Source organism: Dermacentor andersoni, chromosome 6 (genome assembly GCF_023375885.2).
Source record: "Dermacentor andersoni chromosome 6, qqDerAnde1_hic_scaffold, whole genome shotgun sequence".
Taxonomy (NCBI): Eukaryota; Metazoa; Arthropoda; class Arachnida; order Ixodida; family Ixodidae; genus Dermacentor; species Dermacentor andersoni.
In genome coordinates, this window is record NC_092819.1 from 61,293,086 (window position 1) to 61,299,887 (window position 6,802).

Sequence of the window (6,802 nt, forward strand, 5' to 3'; positions counted from 1 at the left end):
CACATACACTATCGGCTATAATAGGGGTTCGATCCCACATATCATGTGCTTTCGCTGTCTCTGTCCCCGAGGTTAGTATACGCGTATCTTGCACTGGAACAACGTATAGCGTAGCCAGCTGACGACACGGCAACGATTTGCGTGTCAGACATCCCTGGAAGCATCGACTTCGTCAGGTGACATTGCTGGTATGGGCACGTATATGTATACGGACAAGGGGCATGTTTGTAAAGAAAGGGACAAATTGTAGGCAAATAGATCGGACGGCTTCGAACAACAAGCTTTGACTGGAAATTCTTGAAAACGCGTTCAAGCGTGTTTAATATTTGCTTCACATAAATTTCACACTATTACAGTTTACCAAAGCCTCATTTTCCAAGAATGAATACGGTGATAGCGCCACCGCATCCTTGTGACGTCGCTGTTAGCAGCTTTTTCATAGCGTCCGCTGAGCTTCCTGGCACATGGCACATTAAATCCACGCCATATTTCTGCCCTTTTCTCCCGTACGTACCTTCCCCCTTCATTGGCGGGGATTTTTGTACTTTTCAAACGATGTTCCTTGGTGGCGCATCTATTCGTGACTATTCTCTTTTTTGTCCCACAGGCAGGCAGCCATATTTCAGGCAAGTTTAACCCATCCCGTTCACGTGGAAAACCAGACGATATTTCTTGCCGCTGAGAACGTTTTCAAAGTGCTCTCGTAAGCCTTGTCCTTGGTGCGATCGATCGTCATAGGGCAAGAAGTCGTGAACATGTACTGTTCTAAGGGCCGATTATTATTTTTTTTTTTTTTCGTGGCACGTCAACTATTACTCGCGCTGACTTCCTCGTACAACGTCTACAGGTGCAGGCCCGCCGCACGATGTTATACTTCCTGCGCGCAACGTCTATGCAAGGCTAACTACCGCCAAAAGAAGGAAAGAAAGCAAAAGCCTCTTGTCTTTCTGACACCGAATTTCCTTGTTTATCTTGCCAGTGCCAGCTGTACCATGAGGAAAGGCTCGGCTGCTCGCAATCGTATCCTTATTGCACGAACAGCCCTAATCAACTCGTAAAGGAGGCAGACTCGAAACCATTGTGGAACCTTGATCGAAAAATAGAAGTCAGCCTGAAGGAATGAAAGTGGCAGTACAGCGACATAACTGAAATGACGGGAACGTTGATCGGCTGTGTAAACAATAGTTGGTTTCTTTTGCACAACTTCGATCACGTTATTAACATAGCCTAGTCTTATATAGCAGTTAGCATTTATTTTCGTCACTTCTGTGGATATCTATATCATGTTTGTTTGTTCGTTTTCTATTTTGACGAACAGTCCCATGCGCCAACGATCTTTCTTCGGGTTTGTTGCAATTTCTGCTTTTACCTTATTCTTGTACTTCTGGTGCACTTTTCACAGCGAACTGACCACTTGTGTTAAATTTGTACTTGTTTATGTTCATGTACCACTCCTACCTTCGTTGCCAAAAGGCCGTTAGCAGTATTGAATGAATAAATAAATAAAGAAGTAAAACGCTTGAAAGAGTACTATAGACAAGAGATATAAAATTTAATGAAATTTTGAGGGACGTGAGGAAAACTTGTTTCTTTCATGTTTTTTCATAAGAAGATACGAGAAATTGAAAAAAAAAATATACGATTGCGCGCAGAGCTACGAAAAACCCGGCACATTTATTTATCTAAGACTGAAAGGAATATAATTGTTACTTTATTGCATCACAAAAGTCTCAGCAGAGCTTCCGGGTTCAAAATCTAGGCACTATATCACTTTGAGGCATTAATTTCGCACCAAAGCGTCAAGACAGTCGTTTGTATCAATCTGTACGTGATTCATTTCCGTTTGACGCGTCAACGCTTCGCTGTGCAGTGGACGAAGCCTTACGGACATTGAGGTTCGAGTGCACGTACACAGGTGTTTGCACGCGGTCCCCTGCGAGCCAGTTGCGTAGCTTCGTGTGCGCATTTTCAGACTAGGACCAGTTTCTTTCACATGCGCAGAAGAAGCGGGGATGTGCACTAGGCGAAGAAGCTCAAGGGTAGGTTGAAGCAAAGTCCTTACCACCACGTGGGTGGATCCAGGTGTGTCGCAGGCTCCCAAACTACTTCTTTTGACCAAAATTTTACACACGTCGAAAGAAGTCGCATCACAACAGAAGAATTCTGCCGGGAAGCTCTTTTTCTTTTCTCTTTTTTAAATTTTATACTGGTTAAAAAAAACGAAAAAGAAACTGTTCTTTCCAAAATTTTTATGTTTTTTTTTTTTTTTGAGCGCTTACATCTCTACTATAGACTAGCGTCTAAACAAATGAAAAATTCCGTTTCAGTGGCTGTAATTTATGTGAACAAGAATTTTGTGTCATGGCTTAAAACAGTCTATTGGTAATCAACATGATTTGCAAGTACTTTCACTTTATTTATTGTTTAAACTAAATAAACGGGCTCACTGTTTCGTAAAAATTACAAGGAGTCGAGTTTGGGTTGCGGGGTCGCGCTTGAAAATGGACAACACACAACGTACAATCTGTGTTGTTTTTAATTCTCAGACACCCAAGCCTTATCTTGCTCGCCCTGCGCATTTGTACCAATATTTCCAAGGACGAGTCCAGCTCGTCCTCCCCCCCCCCCCCCCCCATTTCAGGTTCCTTCACGTTACTCGCTTTTAATAAAGCACACACGTCTGCTCATCCCACCGCCCATACTAATGAGTTTGTCCACTCCTGTACGTATTTTTCTGCGGCTTACATTTCTTTTGCTGTCGCGATCGACTAGTGAAAACAGTATTTTACACTTTTATATTTATGTATGGTGAATGTATGTATTATATGTGTATCTATTTTCCTATGTATTGTGATAACTCTGTCTTTCATTGCTTTCATTGAAAACAAGGAATAAAAATACGTGAATTTTTTTTTTCGGCGAGGACACTATGTGCAAAACGTCGTCAATGTAAAAGAAATTTTTAGAAACTTTCGAAAGGGGTTGCACTGCACATGCCTCCTCAGGCAAGGTAAGCGGTCAGTCGCGCGGCAATTTTGCGTGCATTCGCAGGCTTCTTTCGCGCTCGGAAAAACACTATTATGTAGCACGTATTGAGCAACAGAAAGCTGTATCGGGAGTCTATCATGTCGCTCTACAATTTTCTCATTGACACTTTTCATCCAGTTATAATATTTGAGAACTTCATTAATTAATACTGCTTATCTAATTAGGTGGAATGAAAAAAACAGTTTGAGTATCTCCAAGCGACGGCAAACAACATTACTTTTGTTCTGCGCAGCTACGTGGCATTTGCATATTCCTAAACTCTGGCTAAAGTTAGCTGGGACACCCTGTAGACCACATGTATGCTGACCGATGAAGTTCTGGTAATGGGCGCTCTTACGGTTTGCCTAATAAAACAATTAATGACGGCATAAATCCTCTACATGTAATGCTGAATGAGATGAATCTCTAAAGTAGGCAGACCTATTAACCCAGGAGCGCCTGTTATTCAATAGCTTGTTTGATTGTTGTGGATTTCCTATACTTGTCTACGTTGTTATTTTGCGACCAGATGCTCCACATAATATAGCACAGAATGCTGACCAATAATATAGTGCCAGTTAGAGCACGTCTGTTCTGCGTAATCAAATGGTAAAGCATTGCATGAAACCTGCATGTGTGATAGGCATGTCTAAAGCGTTCACACGTCTTAATGAAACAGTGCGTTATATTCAACGCTGCTTTGAATTTCTTAAATTTCTTATATTTGGCTTATACTCCATTCTTAAGACGCCGTATTTGTCATTAGGTATGAGTCTATACTTCGCCAATCATCAAGAATGAATACGAGCTGCCCGCAAGGGATATTTATTCCTCAAATATACGCTAGATGCTTATTATTATTATTATTATTATTATTATTATTATTATTATTATTATTATTATTATTATTATTATTATTATTATTATTATTATTATTATTATTATTAGCCTGTGGCATATAGCACAAATCTACTCGTTGAGGTAGATTACTCGACGAGGTCGACATTACCTACATTGGAAAGCAAAGAGCGCAGTGGGATAATTAATAAAATTTCACCAATAATCTTTTACCTAATTGTTTTAGAACACACATTGCAATATACGAATCGAAGCCAGTGTTTTTACAAGGCACAGCCACTTTGAACAAATCTCGAAACTCACACCAGCTTTCATATAAGCGCTATCGAACTTACGGCGAGAAAGAACTGTTGTTCCGCTTGCTTTCATAACGAAACGCCTTTTTATGCACTGAAGCTCAAAAATTACTGCCATAACAGTACATCCTGTCGTGTAGTTTGGGAACGCGTCTCGAAACTGGTGAGCATCCTGAGCATTCGTTCCAAAAGGATGTGACACACAAAGTCCTCTGCTACAATTAGTAAATTGCAATATGTACCCTTCATGAAGCAATTAGTTGAAAGTGTAATGAGCGAAACTTTGTTAATTAGTCAAATATTCATTTCCATTTATTGAGCAAATAATGTCCACCACTGACAGTAATCCAACTAAAGAAGTTGCATGGTGCTACGTGCCACGGGTGAGTTTTCAAGGCTCTGTTAACGATAAAGAAAAACACCTTGCATTTATAAATGTGTCATATAGTTCTCTGTGCATACAGCTGTTACCATTCTTCCTTCGACAAACATAATACATCGCCTGGGTCCTCGTGGCGTCACCGAGTCCACGTGACATCACTGAGTCCACGTGACGTCACTGAGTCCATGTGACGTCACAGAGTCCACGTGACGTCACTGAGTCCTCGTGACATCGCTGCGCCCACGTTAAACATATCTGCGTATATCGCATTTAGTTGTATACTGCGTTCAACGAACAGTGTTCACTGCAGTTTTTTGCTTCACATAGATTCCAATACGTGCGTTGGACCTCAGTTTCATAAATGTTTTCACGAACGATCACATCACCACTTAGTTTCCTGCACATGAACTACAACGGCGCACTTTCGAGTACGCCTGTCGCTAAATCTATATAATACTTGAGCGGCACTCATCGTGGGTCATTATTGTTTTTTTAGTATTCTAGAGAAACATTTTCGTAATGTTTAGAATACAACTTCGTAGCACAGGTTCCATCGTAGGGATATTTAGGCTAATCATTCCTACGGAACAATGCTGCGATGGTAAATTAGCCTCAAGAAAGGTAATGTAACCGCAAAATCGCTCTCCACCGAAACGGCAAAGTTTTGGCGCACTTCGCGCAAGGGACACTTCGCCTTCATCTCGGCGCCTTGTAGAAACGGCCTTTGTGGGTGGCTGAAGAGCTTGGACCCCTGGTTTTAACCCTATAAGCACAAAAACGAGAACCGTCTCGTCTGCAAAAATGTGATCTTCTGCGCGTGTTTTGGGACGCTCTTGTGTGCTTTAAATTCTCTATGGAACCCTTAATGTCCCTTGATTCTTTTCTGTGCCTTACATTTATCAGAGAGCGGAAATGCACAATTGCTTCTGACATTTTATGGTACCTAGTGTGTTTTACAGTGTTTTCCACAATGTTTTTCAAGCATTTAGTATTGTTTGCAGTTCCAAGAGGAGTAGCCGGCAGTGATAAAGGTCCCAACCTCTCCTTTAAATAAAAAAATATGTTCTGTGCAATCTTCTTGTAGTCAGTGACCTCATCATTTCTTTAATATAATGCTATACAATTGGCGTGATATCTTTTTTTCTATATCACGCGCCATTTGTTCTTCCGTAAAGCCCATTTACCGTAGGGGTGATTTTCTTTCTTCAGTGGCTTGCATTTTCTGTGAGCGATACTGCATGACAAAGCTACTCGCGCTCGTGGCAGCTCATGCACTGGCTCTGCATGATACATCATTATGCATAGATTACCAACTTAGCGTTACATTCTTACCCAGAGTAAACCCTTTCTTTTATAAGAAAATCGTCTTATTCGAAGTTCTACGTGCTTCCTACTATAGTCCTTGCATAGCGAATCATAGATGATTATTCTAATAGTGGGGCCAGACTCTGCCTAATACGAAGAGCACCGCGCAGGCTACTCGACCAGGTAGGAGCAAATGTTAGGGAACATGGCTGCACGATGTGATCATAACTGACAAATGATGCGGCTGTTGACGGGTGTCAGTAAAATATCGCTGTTATTGACGTCACCCCCATCTAATACACTTTTGCTTAAATGCACATGCTTCTCTGTGAGCCTCGGAACAGTTAGAGTGCACATCCCACATTATTACATGGTTATTTTAGACCCTCACAGATTTTACTGAAATGTCGCTTATAACGAACTCCGTTTCCAGTCTCAGTGATTTTGTTGTAATTAGGCTTACTCTGTGTAGAACTCTCTTTTTTTTTTTTCACTGCAGTCGGTGTGAAAATTTTTATTGCGCTTTCTTTTCACTTTTCTGCAGTGTTTCGGGCTTAGTTTTTCTTTTTTTTTACCTACGATTTTGGGGTGGCGGGCTTTTAATAACCTAACTTCCCATTTTGTTGCATTTAATAAAACCAGCTTAGGTCAATCCATGTGGTGTCCGTCGTCGCAGTGGAGCCTCATTCCCTGCATTGCTAGCGCACGGAGACGCTAGTTCCATACTGCCCCGCGTTATTCATTTTCCATAATGTCATTAATCACAGCGCCGGCCGCGAAAGCAGCGTACGCGCGTGTCTCACGACCACTTTTGGAGTCCCGCGCCCCAGCTTCTGCGAAGCGTCATCCGCGGCGTAACTTCTACAGAACGTCAAAAGACGGCGCTGCCACCCGCCACGGGATCGGCGGCAGAAATGTGCGCCAAGTTTAATCG